Source organism: Vicugna pacos, chromosome 6 (genome assembly GCF_048564905.1).
Source record: "Vicugna pacos chromosome 6, VicPac4, whole genome shotgun sequence".
Lineage (NCBI taxonomy): Eukaryota > Metazoa > Chordata > Mammalia > Artiodactyla > Camelidae > Vicugna > Vicugna pacos.
In genome coordinates, this window is record NC_132992.1 from 62922960 (window position 1) to 62948058 (window position 25099).

General features: G+C 36.7%; 1 protein-coding gene across 10 annotated transcripts in view; it reads right to left on the reverse strand.

The window, feature by feature from the left end:
• The window catches only part of WDR89 (WD repeat domain 89), a 39420-nt gene extending 14951 nt beyond the window's left edge, over window positions 1–24469 (reverse strand). Inside the window, exons 1-2 of one of the 10 annotated variants that reach the window (XM_031679123.2) lie at window positions 24390–24469; window positions 14284–14422 (exon numbers count right to left, since the gene is read on the reverse strand). The gene's annotated coding sequence lies outside the window, so the exon portion shown is untranslated. The other 9 variants (XM_031679124.2, XM_072963187.1, XM_072963188.1 and 6 more) reach the window with 9 other exon arrangements.
• Between the last annotated feature and the right edge of the window lie 630 nt (window positions 24470–25099).

A 25099-nucleotide genomic window follows, 5' to 3' on the forward strand; every position in this document is an offset into this window, starting at 1 on the left:
CTGATCTACCCAGTTATCTAAGCCAAATCCTCTGGGAAATAGCCAGCCCTTCTACTTGGGGCTCTCATCCTATTCATTTCTAAACCCTACTTTTCGTGCAAGCTAAAGGAAGCAGAAGGTTAAATCTATTTCATATAGTTCAACCTAACAAAAACATATAAAGAAAACAAATAATATCAACTATAATTTTTATCTTTTTTTCTATTTGTTTCTGTTAGAGGCATAAAAGGAAGCTTAGTTATTAGCACTCTAGATCTCAACAGGCTAGTAAGAGCTGAGAACTTAGGGTGAGTCTTTCTTTTTAAACTGAAGTATAGTCGATTTACAATGTTGTGTTAATTTCTGCTGTACACCCTGGGGATTCACGTGTGTGTATGTATATGTATGTGTGTGTGTGTATATATATATTCCTTTTCATATTCCTTTTCATTATAGGCCATTACAATATTGAATATAGTTCCCTTTGCTATGCAGTAGGACCTTGTTGTTCATCTATTTTATATATAGTAGTTTGTATCTGCAAATCCTGAATTATCCCAATTTATCCCTCCCCACTCCTTTTCCCCCTGGTAACCGTGAGTTTGTTTTCTATGTCTGTGACTCTGTTTCTATTTTGTAAAAAAGTTCATTTGTATCTTTTTTTTTTTTGTAAGATTCCACATACAAGAGATATCATATGGTATTTTTCTTTCTCTTTGTAGCTTACTTCACTTAGTATGATGATCTCCAGGTCCATCTGTGTTGCTGCAAATGGCATTATTTTATTCTTTTTTATGGCTGAGTGGTAGTTTGTTGTGTGTGTGTGTATGTATGTACGTATGTGTGCGTGTGTGTGTGTGTATATATACCACAACTTCTTTATCCAGTCATCTGAGGGTGAGCCTTTCTTATATCAACACATATACATACACAGATTGCCAAGATAGTGGAATAGACGAATGGCTAAGAAGTTATTGTGTATGTGTGTGTGTGTATATATATGTGTGTGTGTGCGTATATATGTATATGTGTGTATGTGTGTATGTGTGTGTGTGTGCGTATGTATGTGTGTGTGTGTGTGTGTGTGTGTGTATGTATATATATATGGCATGAAATACTACCTGGCCATAAAAAGGAATAAAATAATGCCATTTGCAGCAACATGGATAGACCTGGAGATCATCATTCTAAGTAAAGTAAGCCAGAAACAGAAAGAAAAATACCATATACTATTACTTATATGTGGAATCTAAAAAAAAAAAAAAAGACACAAATGTTACAAAACAGAAACAGATTCACAGACATAGAAAACAAACTTATACTTACCAGGGTAATTAGGAGTAGGAAGGGATAAATTGGAAGTTTGAGATTTGCAGATACCAACTACTATATATAAAATAGAACAACAAATTTACACTGTATAGCACAGGGAACTATATTTAATATCTTGTAGTAGCCTATAATGAAAAAGAATATGAAAATGAATAGATGTATGTATATGTATGACTGAAACATTATGCTCTACACCAGAAATTGACACATTGTAAACTGATTATACTTCAATTTAAAAAAAAAAATTTAATGTAACAAGTTCATAAATATCTCACACTCAAATCTGCAGTTGCAAACTCTTGATTTTATACTCACTTTGCTCTTGTGCTGAAATACATATTCCTAACAATAAAATATATATATATACACACATACACATATCCATAAATGAAAAAGGGCACAAAGAGAGGCACAGAAAAGAGGACTAAAGAACAAAAAGAGGAGCAAGGAACAGGGAGGAGAAAAAAAGAGAAATGAAGACAAGCCAAAAGAGAACAGCAAAGAAAAGAGAAAGGAATGGACAAAAGAAAGTGGAGCTACTGCCACTATCTTTTTTTTTTTAAACATCTTTTTTTATTGAGTTATAGTCATTTTACAATGTTGTGTCAAATTCCAGTGTAGAGCACAATTTTTCAGTTATATATAAACATACATACATTCATTGTCACATTCTCTTTCACTGTGAGCCACCACAAGATCCTATATATATTTCCCTGTGCTACACAGTACAATCTTGTTTATCTGTTCTACATTTTGAAATCCCAGTCTGTCCCTTCCCACCCCCCGTCCCCTTGGCAACCACAAGTTTGTCTATGAGTCTGTTTCTGTTTTGTATTTATGTTTTGTTTTTTTTTTAAGATTCCGCATATGAGCGATCTCATGTGGTAATTTTCTTTCTTTCTGGCTTACTTCACCTAGAATGACATTCTCCAGGAACATCAATGTTACTGCAAGTGGCGTTATGTTGTCAGTTTTTTATGGCTGAATAGTATTCCATTGTATAAATATACCACCTCTTCTTTATCCAGTCATCTGTTGATGGACATTCAGGCTGTTTCCATGTCTTGGCTATTGTAAATAGTGATGCTATGAACATTGGGGTGCAGGTGCCATTTTGAAGTAGGGTTCCTTCTGGATATATGCCCAGGAGCAGGATTCCTGGGTCATATACTAAGTCTATTCCTAGTCTTTTGAGGAATCTCCATACTGTTTTCCACAGTGGTTGCACCAAACTGCATTCCCACCAGCAGTGTAGGAGGGTTCCCTTTTCTTCACAGCCTCTCCAGCATTTGTCATTTGTGGACTGTTGAATGATGGCCATTCTGACTGGTGGGAGGCGATACCTCACTCATTGTAGTTTTCATTTGCATTTCTCTGATAATTAGTGATACTGAACATTTTTTCATGTGCCTTTTGATCATTTGTATTTCTTCCTTGGAGAATTGCTTGTTTAGGTCTTCTGCCCATTTTTGGATCGGGTTGTTTGTTTTTTTATTAAGTCATATGAGCTTATATATTCTGGAGATCAACCCTTTGTCAGTTTCATTTGCAAAAATTTTCTCCCATTCTGTAGGTTGTCATTTTGTTTTACTTATGGTTTCCTTTGCTGTGCAGAAGCTTGTAAGTTTAATTAGGCCCCATTTATTAATTCTTGCTTTTATTTCTATTGCTTGGGTAGACTTCCCTAGGAGAGCATTTTTGAGATGTATGTCAGATAATGTTTTGCCTATACTTACTTCTAGGAGGTTTATTGTATCTTGTCTTATGTTTAAGTCTTTGATCCATCTTGAGTTGATTTTTGTGTATGGTGTAAGGGAGTGTTTTAGCTTTGCTGATTTACATGCTGCTGTCCAGTTTTTCCAACACCATTTGCTGAAGAGACTGTCTTTATTCCATTGTATATTCTTGCCTCCTTTGTCGAAGATTAGTTGACCAAAAGTTTGTGCGTTCATTTCTGGGCTCTCTATTCTGTTCCATTGGTCCATATGTCTGTTTTTGTACCAATACCATGCTGCCTTGATGACTGTAGCTCTACAGTATTGTCTGAAGTCTGGGAGAGTTATTCCTCCAGTCTCTTTCTTTTTCTTCAGTAATGCTTTGGCAATTCTAGGTCTTTTGTGTTTCCACATAAATTTGTTCTAGTTCTGTGAAATATGTCCTTGGGTAATTTGATAGGGATTGCATTAAATCTGTAGATTGCTTTGGGCAGTATGACCATTTTAACAATATTGATTCTTCCAATCCAGGAGCATGGGATATCTTTCCATTTTTTTAAGTCTTCTTTAATTTCCTTCATCAATGGTTTATAGTTATCAGTGTATAAGCCCTTCATCTCCTTGGTTAGATTTACTTCTAGGTATTTTATTACTTTAGGTGCTATTTTAAAGGGGATTGTTTCTTTACTTTCTTCTTCTGTTGATTCATCATTAGTGTAAAGAAATGCGACTGATTTTTGAATGATAATCTTGTAACCTGCTACCGAGTTGAATCCTTTGATTATTTCTAGTTTTTGTGTGGACCTTTTAGGGTTTTCTATATATAGTATCATGTCATCTGCATATAGTGACACTTTTACCTCTTCTTTTCCAATTTGGATCCCTTTTATTTCTCTCTCTTGCCTGACTGCTGTGGCTAGGACTTCTAAGATTATGTTGAATAGGAGTGGTGATAGTGGGCAGCTTTGTCTTGTCCCAGATTTTAGTGGGAAGCTTTTGAGTTTTTCACCGTTGAGTACTATGCTGGCTGTAGGTTTGTCATATATAGCTTTTATTATGTAGAGATATGTTCCCTCTATACCCACTTTTGTGAGTTTTTATCATAATTGGATGTTGAACTGCCACTACCTTTTAAGTCACGTTGTGGTTCTTACTTTTCCCAACACTGAGATGAGACAAGAAGTCCAGACAAAGGGAGTTCTGTGGAGTTTAAAGCTATGTTGGTTTGCTTGGCTAAAAAGAAGTTTTCATTTAAAAAAAAACTCCTTTCCTTGAGTTACAGCATGTAGCAAGCAACCATCACCACTTTAAATAGCCTAATTGTTCTGAAAAAATTACCAGTATCTCACCTTGACTCACCTAGTGCAGATGAGGATATAGCAGAACCCCAGCAGTGCCATAGCACTGAATCACCACTGCTCTTGCGGTTCTTAGTGGGATACAGAATTCTCTGATCTGAATATAATGCAGTAGCTGGTCATAATTATTTCTTTTGTGGCTTTTGCTTTAGTAAGATTTAAGTTATTTTTATCAATCAAAATATTCTTTTATTTCCTATTAAAATAAATTCAATAAAATGTTACTGCTGTATATAAAGTACATCCTAAATATATCTAGCTGCAACTAGGTGTTGCTCTTATTCCTGAATTGTACAAGTTTGAGTATGAAATCTGAAGGATAGTCTAACTAGATTAAATAATTCCATAATGGAGGTCGTTTCCTTTCCCATTTAAATAAGATGAAAAAATATTAAAAGAAAACATACATTTTTACATCTGTTTAGAAACTATTGATTACAAAAGGCACTATACTAAAAGTCTTCAGCATATTACTTTGTATGAATTCAGAAATGAGCAGTATCCTTTGAAATAGATGTATTTTCATCTTTCAGGTATGAATGTTTATTGTACTTGAAATTTGACAGCATAAGCATCATATACTATTACATTTTATACTACTAAAGAGTAACAACTATATTAGAAGTATATGTTGGATAAAGGACTAGTTTTCTTTTGGGACAATTTATCAGACATGGATCAGAAAAACTAATTCCCTATAGCTGAAACTAAATATTGCCCATTGACTACAAGGAATTGATGACTGTGAAGTGCAGACATCCAACTAATGTCCCAAATGTAGGGAGACGCTTAATGGGAAAAGTCATTCAGGAATGTGCTCTAATAACCTCACAATCCACAATAATAATCTAACTAGAATAATGCTACCCCATCTATCAAATTGGGCTAAGATGATTGAGCCTCACAGAGAAAAAAATAATCGTAACTGGAGTTAAAAAAATTCTAGGCTATGTGCTAGAAACTTATATCTAGTTTTTTTCATCCTAATTATTTAGCCCTGTGAGATGGGTACTATTATCCTGTTTTAGAGAGGAAACTGAAGTTCTCAGAAAGTGAGTAACTTGCCAATAGGCAATAAGGGGAAGATACAGAGAGTTTGATTTGAAACGCAAGTTGTAACTTCAAAACCTTTGAACTTGTGTTCATTTCAATTCTAAGTTATTCCTCTTCTATGGAAGTACTAAATTACTAGTGTCAACTTTAACTAAGGAATATGCCTATTAGGCGTTGAGAGGAGGAATCACATGTTAATTCTATAAGCAGAGGAGAAACAAACGGAAGAGGATGACTAAAAAAAACACATACCAACCCAGAGAAGCTTACAGTAAGCAACAATCACTTTTTTTGCGTGTCCCATTTTTTATTACGGAATTTGTATGAACAGAGAATAGTAAAAGAATCTCCATGCAACTCATTATCCACCACAATTACACTCCTCAAAAGTTATTATTAGGGTAGAAGGGTTAGTTATATATTGTATTTTATTTGAAGGGCAATTAAGAACCTCCAGTGGACATCGAGTATGATGGATGTCATACTCTAACTCATCCCTGCATCCCCCTCTATAACATCAACATGGTCAGGACTTGACCCCAGCTACAGAGGTGGATCCTGATTAACCTAATCATAGTAATTCCATCCCTTTTAACCAGTAATTGGTTCAGAAACCTTACATTTTTGCCAATCCAAGCATGTACTCCCCTCCCAAGCACATGTAGAACACTGAAGTGTACCCAATCCAACTGATGGAAAGAATTTTTATTCCTTGTTTACAAAAGTCAACATTTTCTGACTATTCAAGTCAGCTTGCAGTAGAGTATTTGATAATACAGCCAGAACCACCCTAATTAAAGATAAAGTCTTGGGTATATCATCAAGTACTGACAATGTAAAAGGCTCCTATAAAGAAAGATTTAGGGAACATAGTTTTAAAAGTCAAATTTCATTCATATTAAACAGAGGGACTTTAATCTTTTGTTCCTTTTAGAACATTCTATCCTCTTCCCCTTCCCACCTTTATACTTTTTTTTCAAAAATAAAAGGGAAAAAATAGGATACGCGAAGGAATTATCAGAAGACTATAAAAATCCATGCTCAGTTATAATGGTAAGATCCCTATTCAAAAGACATCAACAAAATTTAAAAAAAAACAGTGAAATAATACAATATTTAAAAAATTAATATACAATTCTATCTGGTAAGTTTCTGTGTCTTTTAAAAATGTATCTATATTTCTGAATATCTAAAATGTATCCCATGGTTCCAAATTCAAAAAGTTCCAAAATTAATGTCTCAGGACACTTGTCTTCAAGTCCCTCTCTGAGGAAGCAACAAATGTTACCAGTTTCTTATGAATACTTTCAAAGATCGTCAACTTGGAAATAATGCAGTAAAGTTATTTTCAGCTTATCAATAAACTGTCCGTGGTACAATTTTAAAAAGGAGTATGTTTAAGAAGCAAATATCTTAATTGCAAACCCTTGTTCTACCACAAACTAGCAAAGTCATCATTGTACAAATTAACCCAACCTCTCTAAGCCTCAGTTTCCTCACCTTTAAAGTGGGGATAGAAATGGACATACCTGATATTACATGCCTCTTATAGCCAAGTACTATGCAAACTGCTGGAGATTCAGAAAAGTAACATACTTGCTATGTTCAAGAAAGACCAGTAAACGATTACAATATAGGGTGATGGTACAAGAACAAAGGCAATCACAGGATAACACAGGAACAGAGCAGATGTATGTAGTGGGCACAATTCTTGGCTAAAGGAAATACAAAATAAATATTAATTTCCTCTCTTTTTAGTAAGTTTTCATTAGATTTGCCTTATTTAATTTCATTTCACATTCACATTTTTAAAACTATCATTCTACAGCTTTTAAAAAAAAGCAGCCTGTTATTTTTATATTAAAACTTTTTAAAAAGTGAATCAATATGCAAAATTTTATGAACACAAATAACAAACCAATAACCCAATTCTGAATAAATCAATCACATATCAAATTGAGTTTGTGCTCTTTAAGATTTTATTTTTCATTTTATAATGAAAAACAGATTTCTACAGATCAAATGAACTTCAATATGTTTTAGAAGATGACAAAGCTTCACTTAAGTGAAACTTAAGTTCTCAGTGAACTTCTAAAAGATTTTTATCTTTTAGTGGGGTATCAATCAGAATGGCTTAAGATCTACACTATTAAAAATACCCTTTGAGCTCCTTGGACAAATGGGCTGAATCTAGGTCTGGGACAGGGAAAATACAAGCACAGAGTATCAAATAGTGCCTCAAAGTAAAGAAGTGCTTGAAAAAAAAGACTCAAACACAACAATGTAAGTCAACTATACTTCAACAAAAATAAATAAATAAAATAAATCAAAAGTAAAATATCACCCTCAAAAAAAAAAAAAAAAAAAGACACAAGAGCCAAGTTCTCTCACTGGTCACTCGAGACCAATTTGAGCAACAAAATGAAAATAACACTGGATTATAACCCAAAGAATAAAATAAACATCCATGAATCCATACTGATAAAAATAAATGACTAAATAAGTAAATAAATGTCAGAAAACAAAAGGGGCATATCTTCCTTAGAGAAAAATTCCAACTGATATAAGCAGATACAACTCCCTCCAGGAGGTGGAGCTCAATTCTCCCCTTCTTGAGCACAGGCTGGACTTAATTACTTGCTTCCAAAGAACAGAGTATGGAAACAGTAAAAGACATAACTTCAATTACAGAAAACTGGAAGACACCACCAAAATCAACTGACCAAACTTATCATCATTGGTGGTAAATCATGTTGACATCACTTGTTCCTCGGTGTTATGTGACGAGAAAGACAGTCCAATTCTGTGGCATTCTTCTTAAAAATTCATAACACCAAGCTAATCTTAAGAAAACGTCAAACTCAGTTGAGGGACAATCTACAAATATCTGGCTCTTCAAGTTTCAAAGTCATGAAAAAGTGAAAGTCTGAAAGATTGTCACAGATTGCAGTCAGAGGAGATGCTAAAGTTATGTGGTGAGTAAGTACAGCGTGGTATCCTTGATTAGATTCTTAACCAAAAAAAAAGATTAGTGGGAAAACTGGTAAAATCCAAATAAACTCAAGTTAATAGTATTGTACCAGTGTTAATTTCTTAGCTTTGACAAATGTATTATGGTCACATTAACATTTGGGAAGCCAGGTGAAAGGTATATAGTATCTTTGCAACTTTTCTAGAAACCTAACATTATTCCAAAATAAAAAGTTAAAAAAAAATTCCCTTGACACATACCATGGATGTTTGGAGGTTCTAGATAGGGGGAAAAAACAGGTACTTACACACTAGGAATGTTCCTGTGCCAAAAAGCTCTTCTGTCAATCTCAATTCCAGACCTGAGATGGCTCAGACAGGACAGTCACAACTAGCACCACCAACCTCTGTCCTAGTCACCTGTGATTTATCTTCATTATAAACTGGAAATTATATAGCAGAGCTCAAGACAATCTCCTTCCTTGTGCCAACAGCACCACTTTCCCAAAAGTCGTACTGAGGAACGTAAAAATAAAATCTCAAGGTTTTCACTAATATTCCTAAATTTGGAGAGAAGCCAATGGAGGTGTAGGTGGGCAACCTCAGAACAAGTCTCAGGAATAATCACTCTTCCTACTGCAGGGCCTCAGCAAAGGCAAGGATATTTGTAAGACCTACCGCTAAACTAAGTTTAGGAAATGAGAAGCAGCCAGCAGGAGTGGGATATACCTGGGATTTGGCATAAAACGTTTCATGGGATTTCAGAACAGAAAACAGAGTCCAGGTCCCCCAGCAAGGATTGCCTCACCCTAGCACATGACTAGTTTTTGCCAGTAGCAGTGAAACATGTCGTATCAAGGCCAGGTGATCAAGAGGTGGTGCCTTCTTCACCATCTCTTCACCCATCTGCCAGCTGGATGGAGGAGACTCCAAGGCACTAAAGGATGGTGGAGCCACAAAATGAAAGGAGTCTGACGTTCTCAGTCACACATCTGGTGACCAGAAAAACCTATGTCTGACTGCATCAGTTAGTCAGTTGTGTAGATATCTGAAACATGTAGTTTAAAAAATTCCAAAGTATAATAATTCCAACCTCTTAAAATCATTTACCTTTTCTTTGGGTTAACTCAAAGGAAATTTTGAAAGGAATTAATCTCTTATATTGAAGAAACACCCACATTTTAGCAGTTTTTTCCATTTTATTTATTTTTCATTTACTAAATCCAAGTTAAACTATATGTAATACTATTTTGAGAAAATGTTTAACATACCATTCTACTTTAATAAAATTATTCCTAATCTGCATGCTTCTGTTCATCCTGTCTGTATATATATACCAGAAAGGTCTTTGGAATAATGTTCATAAAATGGATTTCAAATATCTGGAGAGAGAGAGAAACAGAGAGAGTCTAGAGGATGTGTTGCCTTCTTTCCACTACTTTTCAATATTGCTAAAATTTTTAATGATGATATAACCCCATAACAACCCCACAAGTACTATTACGTTTATTAAACTTACGAGAAAAGCACAGCTAACAAGGAGTAAAGCTGGTTTCTGAACTCAAGTATTCTTATTCCAGAACCCACAAACTCCTACACTATGCTGCCTACAATATACTACATTCTATTGTAAGTACATTTTTTTTTAAACAGGGGTAGGCCATGTTACCTGTATAATAAATATATGCCATACTTTTTTTTTCTAAAGGGGAAGCATTTGGAAGCAGTAGCTGCTAATGTCTAATGTCATGAACTAGCAGCAAGGTCAGTGGCAAACAAGAAAAATCTAATGGTAGCCACAAAAGTTCTATACTGGACATTACATTTATTAAGCATTTCTAATGTCAGTTTATCTGAAGCAAAACTGCATGTGTAAAACTTAGGAAACTGGTTATTAGTATTTCAGAAAAACTGGGAATAGTGAAATAGGAATAGTCATTCGTACGCATCGCCAGTATGTCGTAGAGAAAACAATACCTTGGGATAAAAAGCATGATTAGTTTCACTTCAGCAGAACACTTCCCAGAAAACTTTTATACCAAAAATTTAGAGAAATGTGTATGTGTTAAACTAACAGACTTGGCTTTAAAACAATTTACCAAAGGGCCATTTGCTTTAAATTGGGCAGAAGTGCTGAATATTTAGTGGAAGGTATGCTGAACTGACATCTGCTACAATTTCAATGAAATTTTGAGTATCATATTCAATAATGACTGAGACTTAATGTCTCTGTAAATTAATCCTGCTTAGTGAGTCTGAATATGTTATTCACACAAATTTTCAAGATACTGGTTGCAGCAACATATGGCACTTTATGCATTAAATACACTAAAATTCTTAGGGAAAGCACAGTTTTTAAAAGTGCAGGAATTTGTTACCAAGGAAAAAGGGAAGGGGGTGGGAGGGAATGACACACATGCTTTCTCGTGAAGTATGAGATTATCTTTCAGGTTCCAGATATAACTTTCAAAGCGTCTTTATAAAAACAAAGACATTTTCCTCAATAACATCCTCAGATGTCCAGTTTCTCAAGTAAATCTTCCACCCAAAAGTCATTCTTTAAAGTAAGTCTGTGAATGTCCAATTTCTTTCACCAAGAACAGTGAACTTCTTTTTCCTTTCCAGAACAACCAGCTGGTTAACCAAACAGAGAGAAACCAAAATTCCCTAGTCACCAGATGTCTTAATTTGGAACAGTTAGTAGCAATGTGGAATAATCCAATTCTTGAATTGGTACTCTATGTTTACTACTTCTTCTTTTTCTAATTCTGAATAGATGCTTTAAAAAATTAAGCAAATGTTCTTTAATAACTGAAGGAAAAAAAAGAAGGGAGTTAAAAAAAAACATGGTCTATAACAGAGTGATGCTAACATTATCAAAGAAAAAGCCACTTGAATATATTGTGTTATAGTTAGAAATTGATAGGCAGTATCACAAGTCGTTGCTATGATTATGGAGAGCTTTTGAACTGCTTGTTCAAGTTCCGTTACTCCAACCCAAGTGGAAGAGCTTTGGGTGAAGGCTTTATGCTTCATTGGCGGGGTGGGGAACCAAATGGACTGCTGTAATGACTGGTGCCAATTTGCCAGCAGGAAGAACATGTACTGCTTCAAAGGTACCAAAGGAAAAACCATGCATCTCTGCCAAACAAATTTTGCCAGCCTTCTAAGGATAATGGCCAGGCCACCAGTTCTGGTTCGTCATGAGTATTATCAGCTCTGGCACAAACCAAACAATCAGTAAGGTTGGCAGAATCCAGGAGTTTTTGTAAGGTGGGAACCAAGAGATGCATTAAAGCTAAAAAAAGGTGGCAAGAAAGCTAGAGAAAGGACAATTAGAACTTTAAGCAGCATGACACAGGCCTGGTCTGGATATCTTGGGAAAGCTGTCTACTTCTGATGTCACCTGCTTCAGTCCTTAGAAATTTTTAGCTTTGCATCACCAGGTGGGTTGCAGATCCACTCAAGTTTGGTGGCCTTATTTTAGAAGGGGCACGTGAATCCAGGAGTCCATCCTTTGGAGTCTGGTGACACAGGAGTCAGTCAGCAACACCTGGTATGTCGGAGGGAGACTCTACGGAGATGCCTTTTTTAACAAAGTCCCCAGGATGCAAAGTGTGGTATTTGATATCTTCGTCTCCTGGGAGGATGCTGTGGAAAGACTAATCCTCCAAAGCATTACTATTCTCAAGGGATTTAATTGGTTCTTAGGAGGTTGGGTCTATTTGGATCTCAATTTGCAGCAATCCTCCATGGCTAGGTTTTTGCAATAATGACACAGTCCTGTAGGATGGATTTACTTTGGCATTTCTATCTGTTGGTGTTGGTGATTCAAAATGTTGGTTGTCTTTTTTCTGAAGTCATCTTCTTTGGTGTAAGTTAATTCATTAGCCAGGTTGACAAGGTCAGAAGTGGACACTGTCTCCTATTCAGTACAGATTCTTTTGACCAACAAGGACAAGTCTTTGTGTAGGCATTTATAAACATGGAGTTTAAAAGCCACTTGAATAGATTGAACATCTATAGGGAGTCCAAAATTTTCTTTGAAAATGATTTGGAATTTGTTCGATAAATGCTCGAGAGGTTATGGAGAAAAGGGAACCCTCCTACACTGTTGGTGGGAATGTAGTTTGGTGCGGCTGTTACAGAAAACAGTATGGGGATTCCTCAAAAGACTAAAAATAGACTTACCATAAGATCCAGCAATCTTACTCCTGGGCATATATCCAGAGGGAACCTTAATTCAAAAAAATACATGCACCCCAATGTTCAAAGCAGCACTATTTACAATAGCCAAGACATGGAAACAGTCCATCAACAGGTGACTGAATAAAAAAAGTTGTAGTATGTTTATACAATGGAATACCACTCAACCATTAAAAAGAATAAAATAACGCCACTTGCAGCAACATGGATGGACCTGGAGATTGTCATTCTAAGTGAAATAAGCCAGAAAGAGAATGAAAAAATACTATATTGATATCACTTATATGTGGAATCTAAAACAAAGACAAATTAACTTACTTACAAAACAGAAACTGACTCACAAAGAAAACAAACTTATGGTTACCAAGGAGGGGAAGGGGGTGGGAAAGGATAAACTGGAATTGGAGATTTGCAGATACTAACCAATACATATAAAATAGATAAACAAGTTCATACTGTATAGTACAGGAAACTTAAGGTGAAAAAGAATATGAAAATGAATATATGTATGTTCATCTATGACTGAAGCGTTATGCTGTACATCGGAAATTGACACATTGTAAACTGACTATACTTCCATAAAGATACATATTTAAAAAAAAAAAGGTTTGGAGTTTGTTGTAATAGTCATGAAAGGATTCTACAAGTTTTGGATGCACACCTGACTTTTATTCCAGTCCACAGGCTTGGGGAGGCTCTAGGGATGGCTTTGTGTGGTTTTTGGCTATAACATGAGCATGACCATATACAAGGGCTACTGGTTGGTTTAGCATAAACCCTAGAAATTGTTCAGGGTTTCCCCAACCAGTAGTTTTAATCCACTGTGGGGCCTGGCCTTCTCCAACAAGCAAGTAGACTAACTGATAGAGATCAGAGAGACCAGGTTGGTAGGCTGGGGTTACAATATTGAATTCCTCAACAAACGTACAAGGATTCTCAGTTACCTTGGGGAAACACTTAAATATAGCCCTAATTTTGGCCTTTGTTAATAGGGCACAGGAAATCTACAGTTTTTAGTAGGATCCTCAGAAGGTCTGATTTTGTAAAAGGAGGTTTTAATGTGCTCAGTTTGGTGTGGTTTCAGTACCATGAAGAAAGTCAGTTCAGACAGAGGGGAGACTCAAGAGAGCACCAAAGAAGGATACAGATGAGGTAAAACAGGGGGGCTAGAAAGGAACTTGGTTAGCAATGAGGAAGAGGCCTCTGGTATTTTTCAATTCATGTTTGGTTATTTATTTCCTTCAGTTAATTTAGAAACAGTAAGGAGACAATTTTAGAATCCTGAATGTTTAGTAGCCTCTAGATACCAATTAAAATAACTATCCCATTTGGATTGCTTAATATTGTGGCCACAATTTTCTAACTTAGTTCAAAGAAAACAAGTTTGGGGAGATTAAAGTCTCACGTAACGGCTGCTGGAGTGCTACATTATCCCTAGTAAGACTGGTCTAGGTAGTCAAACATGCACATGAAGGACCCTAACTGGCTTAACATAAAACCAGCCAGGACTCCCCAAGGAGGACTACATTTAGAACATTCAGATGACTGGATACAATTATCAGAAACAAAAGAGTACTTGCCAGAAGGACGATCTGTTCCTAACTAGATCCTGAATAAAGTAGGAAAGCTCAACCAAAAGGAGGTAGCTTGAGATCTGAGAGGAGACTTACCAAACTGAAAGTTACAGCAACTCACAGAAGCAAAGAGCACAAAGGACTCAAGTGCGGAAACTTCACCTGAATCCAGAGGCTGTTGTTTCTTGACGGTTGGCACCTTCAGATCCCACTTATGACACCATGTAATGTCAACCTAAAGAAAAGAGGTAAACCTCAGACATCTGGTGTATGTGCTTGGCTGAGGAGCTGATGGGGCAAAGCTACCATCTGTGGGATTATGACTGAATGCCTCTAAATCAGAATCCTGTCCAGGTGGAATGATACAACAGCACCACAGGAGCCTTGGTTGGCCTCAGATAGCTGGTCCCTCACCGTCCCCATCAGCGGGCCGTCACACACGTGCCCACATGGTGCGATGGGACCAGGGTCCAGGGCAGAGAGCCCCTTGTCCTGGGACACAGGGCGTGGCCAGAAAGGCAGCCACCCCCTCGCCAGTCACACACTACATGTTCATGGGGAACCTGGTGCTAAACCATTTGTAGATGACCTGTTTCTGGGTCGGGGTTTCCTACATAGCAGAGCAGCTCCCTTGCTGCGATCTATTGAAAGTCAGCCCTCAACACAAGGGTTTGTAAACAAAAAAAGAAAGAAACAAAAAAATGCAAAAAAAAAAAAAGAAAATTAAAAAAAAAAGAAAATTAAAAAAGAAGAAAAGAAAAGAGATAAACTGATGCAAACTCAAGTTACCAAAAATTGAGTTTATTCTGGGGTAGCAGAGATATTGCAATTCAGGACTTGCAGGCTGCAGTGAGCTACAGGTGAGTCCATTGAAGGTTTAGGCTAGGTTGCATTCATGGGCAAGGTATGCAAAAGGGGAGAGTCCAATAAGGAACTACACAGAGTTCACCATCTCAAAGATGAGGAGAGATTCACTGGTCAGAAGTTAAGTTTCAATCTTTTGTAAACCAGGCATTTATGGGAAATCAGTCTCTCAGTCTTTAAGTTTCATTTTCCTGAGGGCACATGTACGAGATTCTCTATTTGATATCCTTCAGTTCCATTTTGGATTAAAATCCTTTTATCCATATCAAGCTGGAGGGACATGTGGGGGTAGCCAAGAGAGGATGTACAGCAGACATTTGAACACATCAGTTTACAGCTCAGGAGGAAAATATAAAATTGGGTCATCACACTATAGGAAGTAGGCAGTACTTAAAAAGTAGGAAAGTGATAAACTTCCTGAAAGTGAATTATACAGAATGATATAAAGCAGCAGGTCCAGAATAGAACCCTGGAACACCAGTAAGAAATAGGCAGAGGGGAAATAAAACTTATAAAGGAAACAAAAAAGGAAAGAACTGGAGGAAACCCAGGAAAGTGGCCAAACAGCTAGTATTAACTGACCATCAAATCTAGGTTCCTATATCAGTCTCTTCATATGCATTGCTTCCTTTAACCCCACCAATAACTCTAAAAGATAATCTTTTTATTACTGCTTTTTAGATAAGGAAACTGAGGCTTAGAGAAATAGGTACTGCACAATAGTTAAGAGAATGGATATATAACCAGATTGCCAGGGTTCAAACCCTGGCTGTACTAGCTATGTGTTTCAACTTCTTATTCTTTAAACAGGGGTTAACAGTTCTGGCCTAATAGGGTTGTCATAAGAAATAATTACTACCATGTTAAGTGCTCAGAATGATGCCTGGCCTAAAAAAGATCAGTAAATGCCAGCATAGAGAATTTCAGAGAAACACAATAGTGTCAAATGATAACCTTGCATAATAAACAATTAGATTTAAGATATACCATATCCCCCATGCTGTTAACCATGATAACTGAGATTGAACTGAATATATTTGTGTGTGTGTGTGTATACGGGGGGCCACAGGTAGACTAGATACTTCTAAAGAAAATCCACAGAAATATTACCCACCAAAGTCACCAAACAGAAAGATGCTTTAACATACTAATAATTCTTTAAATTTCCACTGATAACCAGCGGCTGAAACAAGATTAAGCCAGAATGAGGCTTCCTGACACTGAAAAGCTTATAATCATGTCAACATACCTCCCATAAAAAAGGCAGTATTTTATAAACATCAACAAATCAATAAAGACATTTTCTTTTAAATTTTAAGGTACAGGCTCACTATTTATTACTCCAAATTAGGTGAATTTCTAAAAGGGATCTGTTGAATAGAAATCAAAACAGTGGTAAAAACCCTCAAACCCATAAACATAAATTTGTATTTGTGTAAAGATTCAGTAGGACAGAACAGCTCTCTTAACCATTTTATGCCATATCACAGGAAGATCAGAATCTAGTTAAGTTCTAAACTCATTTCCTTTCCTCTGAACAGTGAAAGATCCTGATATCAGAGAAATAACCAACAAAAGGCATAATTCTTGAATCATCCTGCAAAAGCAGATAGTAAGAGAAAAAAAATTCACACTTACTGTATAGATCTGATATGAAGGATAAAAAGGACTGGAAATAATGTACTGTCAATTTTAACTTTACTAAACATGTGAAAATGTTTAGCTCGGCCTTAAGCTATCAAATTCTCTTTAATACTTGCCTTCCTTGCTCTAGCATTGATTACTACTGCCATCGAGCAACATGTGCAAAAATTAGAGAAACACAGAAAAAGTCATTCTGGACTTAACTACAAAGTCTCTATAAACAGAATAAATCTCCCCTGCTACCCATGATAACTGAGACTGAATTTTTCTTAGTTGTTCTTTCCCTCTCTTGCTCTGGCAATATAAATTATTTTCTCTATGTGAACTCCTAGCTTTTACCCTCAACCCTGAGCACTCTTCAAAATTTCAAACACATGTCTAATGGCTGCCTAGACCTCCTCCTCTGAACATGCTACCAAAACTTCAAATTAAATACACTTAAAATATAACTCAAACATACATTCTTCATCTCTGTTAACTGTACAATCTTCTCAGTCACTAAGGCTCTAAATCTCAGAATCATCTTTGATTAAAGGGAAACATAGGACAAGATTCAACTAGCTAATAAAGCCTATCTTGAAAATCACTTTTCACATCCATCTCCTCACTGTCTGTCCTGCCACTATCCTCCTCATTTTACATTACCTCTCACTGCAACTGCAATAACTCCTGTGTCCCAGATACAGAGCATGATAGGAAACACTCAATTTAACATCTAACTGATTCCTGGACAAAGATGGCAAGAATGGGATAATTTCTTACTTTCCACAGGAGAAATATCATGTAAGAGTTTTGTTCTTAGAAATCAATTTTCTATTGTAAAAACTACTGACATTCAGTTTATCAGAAATAAAAGCAAATATATGATTTTACAAACATTACTTAAGCATATAAAACTAAATACTTAATTTTTATAAAGTATCATATACATTCTTTTGTTGTTTCTGCATGGGCTGCAGACCTTTGGACATGTGAATTATGTATTATATTTTATGACAACCTCAGACTCATATTTTAATGGAGAAGATATTTTTCCCACAATACAAATGTAAAGAGGGTTGCTACTCTCTCCAAGAATCATGTATCATTTTCTTGAGTTATCTAGGTCCTACCCATGCTTCAAGGTCTAGCTCAGATTCTACCAATACTACAAAATCTTTTTGTTACTTGAGTAACAGTACTACTGTTATTCAAAGAGCAATCATATATTAAATATATTAAAATGTCAGTTATCTCTAGTTATGTTTTACATATTCATATTGTCTTCTCCCCAGTGTAAAGTATAAACTTCTTAAGGTCAGGAATCGTGTTTCCCAATTTTCTAATAGCAGTCCTTTAACAGTCTGAGACTAACTCCACAGCCTACCTCATGAAATCCAACTTCCCATGAGAAGAGTGTAAAAATACAAATACACACAATAGAGGAAGAAAAAGAGGCAAAGATAAGGAACTGCCCATAGATGTAAAACAATGACAAAGACAGGAAACACACATACACAGACCAAGCCTTAGAAGGAGCTGCACCTTCTCTGAAGAAATCAAATAGTAATAATATTATCAATATTGATAAAACACTCATAACCACAGTTTGAGGTCAATTCATTCAACCTCCTAATATCACAAAAAGCATCATGAAGGCATAACTAAGGAAGCCGAGGGAAGGTCTAGGATTTGGGAACATCACCTCACTGTAGTCTTACACAGTTCACTATATGCAGACAGTATTCAACAAACACCTACTGGTTTGAATGTAATTCAATAACTAGTCCTACATACCCAAATTCTGAACAGATATGTTCAAAATTGCAACTCTTCTTTTTACAAAATACTGTAAAGGATCAAACAAACTCAAAATTCCAGTATAACACACTAAATACTATGTGCTTTGCTTATATGATATAAACATGTTTTTAACGCCAAAAGATACATCAAATTTAATCTTTCAAGATTTTTAAAAATAACCCAATGATCCATAAACTGTATCCTTCCTATTTTTAGAATGGATCAGGGTATTCGTGTGATTTTCAAACTCCTTTCTTAGGTCCTAAGAAATAACTTCTATTTGACTTTACAATCTCAGGGTGAAAAAAGGAAAAGTTTGGAAGGAATAAAATAGCTGCACAAATACAATTCAGTGCTATATTAAATACAAATTAATGACAGGCTAATGAAATCACACGTTAAAAAAAAAAACTAACCGCATGAAAAATTTAGCCTCAATATCTATTCTTCCTTTTTTTCTTAAAAATAGATGCCTGTCATGCACGCTAACAACTTTAGGTCTGAGTAACACAGGGCTGAAGGATTCATGAAGAAAGGGAAGTGTCTGACAGAATTAGAACCAAGATAAAAATACTCTAACAAGCAGCCAAGAATTGGAAACACAATGGGAAATGAAGGAACGTGTCTCTAGGCTCGACCTAGTCATTATGAGTGAGCTGAAAGGTGTTAACAGTGGAAAAGGAGGCAGTTTTTGTGGGAAAAGATCTGCACTAGAAGTGAGGGAGCTTATTTTCGGGGGAGAATGTGATCTTCAGTAAATCACTGATCTAATCTGAATCTTGGACTCCTCACATTTCCACTTCTATTTACTGATTCTTTTGTATGCATCAGTGACGTTAACAGTAACTAAGGTGTACTGAACTCTTGCTATAATCCAGGCACTATTCTAAATGCTTTATATGCGTAATATATCATTTAACCCTCCAGGCAACCCTACAAAGTAGGTATATTTACTGCCCACATTTTGTAATTAGGAAGCAAAGCTTAGAAAAGTTAGGTAATATGCCAAACGTCACTTGGCTCAGAAATGCATAGCAGGGACTGCAACTCAAATACGGTTTCAGAGCCCAAACCCTTAAATATTTTCTTATACTGCTCTCAAATGATAGCAAGGACATATTTTACAAAGATTTTTAAATGGCCATTCAAATGTAAAGCAGTGTTACTATAATTTATTTGCACTAACCAAAATGAATTCTACAACCAAGCAACATACAGTTAAAATATTTAAAGCATATATATATGTGGAAAGTCTTAATGCTAATAAAGTTTTTCAAAGACAGTGGTAATATCAATGATGTGAAATCCATTTAGTTGCCTGGATGTGCATATTTCCAAGTATTTATAGGCTTTAAAAAAGACTTAAAATATCAGCTACAAGATATAATAAATTTAAAATATAAGCCATCATCTAGAGCTTTTCCTTTTCTAGCTATTATTTCACATTAACTCTTGATGAATGATACTGAATAAAATCACTGAGAAAGGATTATTTAATAGTATTTATCAGGCACTGTTCTAAGCACTTCACAACTATTTACTCATTTGCTTCTCATAACAACCTACAAAGTACTTACTGTACGTTTGTATTTTACAAATGGGGAAACTGAAGCATAAAACAGTTACAAGTAAACAGCCCAAGATCACAGAGCTAATAACTGGAACCAGTATTCAACTCACGTAGTTAGGTTTAAGAATCTGTACTCTTAACAACTAGCTCTGTTGCAGTTCAAGGAATGGTGAAATTCTTTTTTATTAAGCCAATAAAAAGTAATAATGATCAGGTGAATGTCCACAAAGAGAATGGAGCCATCACTTACCTCAGTATACATACTAATATAAAGGAACATATAAAAAAATACATTAACTGATATGGTAAACTAACCTAAACTATCAGGAAAAGAGTTTTAATTATAATGGCACACCGAACTTACTCTTTTGAAGAAGAGGTTTCTTTTAATTCTTATGAAATTTTATTGTTGGCAAGATAAAGCAATTAAATCTGGAGATTAATACTAATTAACACTAATATTAACCTAAAAGACTTAATAGACAGGATTTTTTTTTTATTTTGTTGGGAAGAGGTAATTAGGCTTTTTTTTTTTTTAATGGAGGTACTGGGGACTGAATCAAGGACTTGTGGATTCTAAGCATGTACTCTACTAGAGCTATATATACCCTTCCCCCAACAGACAGGATTTGTATCATTTTTTGGTCCAGTCAATTTATGAAATGGCAAAAAACTTACAAAGAAGAATCACATGAACCAGTGTCCACAATGGAATTAATGCTAAATTTGAACACTTTTAAGGCACGATATTTAATACAACCTTAAATTTTGCTTAAGAATCACATTTTTCAAAAGACTATAGTATTTGTCATTTCACCTAACTCTTATAACTCTAAGAGTTAAGTAGAACATGTATATCATTATTTTACAAATAAGTAATCTAAAGCTCAGAAAAGTTAAATATTTCACATGGTCTGGATAGATCTTCTGACTCCAAGTGTTTCTTCTATCACATCATGCTGCCAAAATTTTAAGATTTATACTTTTTCAAGTTGCTTCATAATAATTAATGCTTAGCCCAAGAAAATGTGAAAAATACACAGTAGAAAAAATAATGAAGTTTTATGATCTTCTAAAATGTTGTTTTGCTAAAAATCTCATTATTGTATGATGTACAACTTATCCAGCTGAAACGAACCAGATAATTCAGCCAAAGTGAGCCCGGAACCCAAGAAAAATCTTCATTTAAGGTAAGTGAATACAATTTTAAATGTATAAATGTGGAATCATGTAACTACAATAATACTATTTTTCAGGAGTTAAAAAAAAATCACTTCTAACTATCATTCATCTCAATCACTTAAATGCTAGCTAGCTTTCCAGAGATGACCAGTTTCCAAGATAGTTTTTTAAATGTTCATTCCTCTATACTTATTTCACCTGAATTACTACCCAGCCAAAGAACACACAGGGTTGGTGAACCAAAGAGGAACACTTAACACATAAGTGAAATACCTTAGGTTTGGATTACTGGTATACTTAAAAAAAAAAATCAGTTAGATAATTATCAAGAAGACACTCAATAAACTGGACCTTAAGTGTATAAAAGTAAAAATTTTGGTAGCCTATAACTGCATACTCCAGCCTCACAGCCCTAAGTTATGTGGTAGACCACCAACATCAGACTTGCAAAGATGGCCTAAAACTAGTTTTTTAATCGTTAGCTTGAGACCCATTTTGAGAGAATAAAAGCACTAAAGAAGCTGAAAAGGAACTTTTTTGGAAGAAGTTATCTGTGGAAAAATATCGTGGAATTTTTTTTTCCTCATTCCCACTTTACCACACGTGAGAGTAGTTCAAACTCAGACCTTGATCTGGTACTCTGTAGATTGCAGATACAAGATCCATAACTGGAAAAGTCCAAGACACTGGCTGGCTACCTACTCAAAGAGAATAAGGACAAATAGCTGCACTGCATTGTTAGTATCAGGCCAAAGAATGTGAGACTTATTCCTGTGGACCTGATGATGGCATAGGTACAGAGCCCACTTAAAAAGGACTTCATTCAATAGGGTCGTCTGGAGGCATATGGATGCAGACAGGCTTCATAAGGCGAAGAAACTGAAGGCTGAGGACAAGTCTTAAGAAGTTGGCTAGGAGGCAAGGTGGGTATATAGCTCAGTGATAGAGCACACACTTGACATGCATGAGATCCTGAGTTCAATCCTCAGTGCCTCCATCAGGGAATAATATAATAAGAAATTGGCTAGAGGTACTGCCCATTGAAGCAGACTGCTAACTCACCAGCCAGTCACTAGGGTAGATGACTAGTTAGGCGGAGCTATGTAACGAATTCTAGGCCTGTTGCATAGAAATGTTCCTCATGTGCTTCTCTCTGCCCTGTTCCATTCCATCTCCATGCAAAAAGCAGAGATGGTTACTAAATAGATCTTAATATGCGGAATGCCTACTTGGAGCTGGGATCTTTCAAATATTATCTTATTCCAATGCATCCATACTGGATGGTAACAAACCCAACTAATTAAATCCTGTCTACAGAGAATTATTAATTCCAGCCAGACATGAGAGCAACAGATGGTTGTCTTCTTCTGAAGTTATGATCAAAAACTGAAGTCATCAGAGTGACTATCTCATTGCTAGAAGAATTGGAGGATCAATAATGAGGGACTATCAATCCAGTTCTCCATGAAGTCTAGCGCATATTCCCACCTTAATAGCATATTCTAGGAACAACAGGACAGAGTCTTTATTTGGTTGCTTAAATGGCTTCCTTGTAATAAATCCCCATCATCTGAGGTCATGCTTCTTAAACTAGCGGACACATCAATGACTACAGTAAACTGGCAATTATAAAAAGCCACAAAATAACAGTCTGTTGCCATAGAACGGCAATGTTATAATGTGGCAATAATTCAAAACAGTATCAAACATAGGCATATTATAAAACTGAACGCAAAACTCACAAGAATTTTTAAGATAGATTAGAATTCAAAATTTCACTCTTCTCAGGGGTTAAGTCAGGCTTCATGTCCACATTATCACAGGAATATTTATTTACCTCTTCTGTTTTCCAGTGGAAAAGCTGAAGAAGCACCAACCCATGGTAATTTAGAAGGATCTTTTCACAGCAATCCAGAAGTCTTTTTTTTTTCCTTCTCTCTCTTTAGGATAGCCTACTAGACTTCAAGCTGCACTGGGATACGGATCTGTTTTATCCTTCTTTATCGTTTTTATGGCAAGTTAACTAATGCCCTCCAAAAACATACAAGATCTAATTCCTGGAGCCTGTGAATGTTTCCTCACATGACAAAGGGGATTTTGTAATTAAATTAAGGGCCTTGAGAAGGAGAGATTATTCTGGATTATCTAGGTGGGACCTAAATGTAAACACAAGTGCCAGTAGAGGAAAGAATCTGAAAAGCCAAAATAGTCATATGTAGTTAGTATCAGTAATTTCTATTCATTATTTCATTTGATCCTCACAAGTCTAGGAAGTGGACTCTGGTATTGATTTCAATTCTGCAGTTGAGGAAGCTGCGGCCGAGAGGTTGACTTGCCCAGTCAAAGGTTAATAAATGACTCCTACTCCGATGTCTTTCTACTACATCATTTTACCTGGAGAACATCAATCCATTTACTTCTAGGTATATTGTATTAACTTTCAAAATAATTTCAAGTTAGGAAAGAAAACATGAGCAACCTTTTACTTTAATTTTATGTGCATGAAAATCGAATGCCAAGCTCAATTAAGTAGTCAGAGAGAAGCTGAAGAGAACACATGGACGAGTAATTTAACATATCTGAGTTTCTTCGCATGAAAATGAGAACAGTAACAGTACCTACCCCTTCAGACCTAGCAATGTGGATTAAATGAGATAATATACGTAGAGTGCTTACAAAGTAACTAGTCTCACAGTTGGTACTATATACTCGAGAACGTCCCTTCCCAAATGAAAACCTGCTTTCTAACTCCGAAAATTAACAAACCCAGGAGGTGGACAGGAAAGAATGCGAGGGGAGGGGAAAAGTAGGTCCTGGCTCCCCTTTCTTGAACACTTGAGGAACAGGTGCTTTGCTTTTACCGAAGAATGGCCCAGAGAAGTGCTCGGGCGGCTTCGGCGACACAAACATAACCCTTGGAAGCCGGGGTGGGGGGGGGCAGGGACAACACCGGTATGACTCAGGAGCTCCTACCAATGCACCAGAAGCCCGAACACGTGGCTCCCCCTTTTCACCTCCTCCCCATTTCCCTCGGCGCTCCTCGAGTTATAGGCTCAGTGACTCCGGCGTTCTAGACTCTACCCGCACTGTCGCCTCCTGTCAAGAAGACTGCCCATCCCGAGAATCTGCCGAATCCAGCCCTGAGAATTAGATGCCTCACCCGCAAGCCCACAACTGGCGCTGATGAGAAGCGGAGCTCAGCTTCGGCGCAGAGCGGACGACCGGAACTCCACTCTCCACCTCTCTCATTGGATAACGGCACAAAGAAGGATGCAGGGGATTGGTCAGTAGCAGGGAGGCGGGCCATAGCCCAGGGGAAGCGGAAGAGGTGAGTCGAAGGGGCGGGAAGAAGTGCCACGAGCTGGCCTCTCTCCGGATTGGACAAAAGCAACATGTCTGCGCCTGCGTAGACCCAGCTTCCGTTATAGAGCCGCACACCACCGCCTTTTACGTTACGTCAGCGGAAGTTTTTACGACTCACTGGTGATAATGATGGTTTGAGCCTCCTGGCTGCTTGGCCAATAAAGGGCAAGAATAAAGCGAGTCCCGCCTCTTCCTCGGGCGACTGGGTCTTTCCGTCGACACGGGGCAACGTAAGTTCCCTTCAGCGTTTAGACGCTAGAACTCCCACCGAGCCAGACTCGGGTGGAGAATTGCTAGAGGGTCCGGGAAGGTTCTGCGGCCGATAATCACTCAGTAGTTAGAATTTGACCCTGAAACACCCCCTTACGCTCAGAATGTCACTGTTGTATGACTTCACTGTTGGAACGCGGAGCACCCAGCCCTTTCACGCGCTCTTTGGTACGGCCGTATCGTTGGCTGAAAAGGTTATCAATTTGAAGATAGCCCCGCCTCGACCCCCAGGAAGCT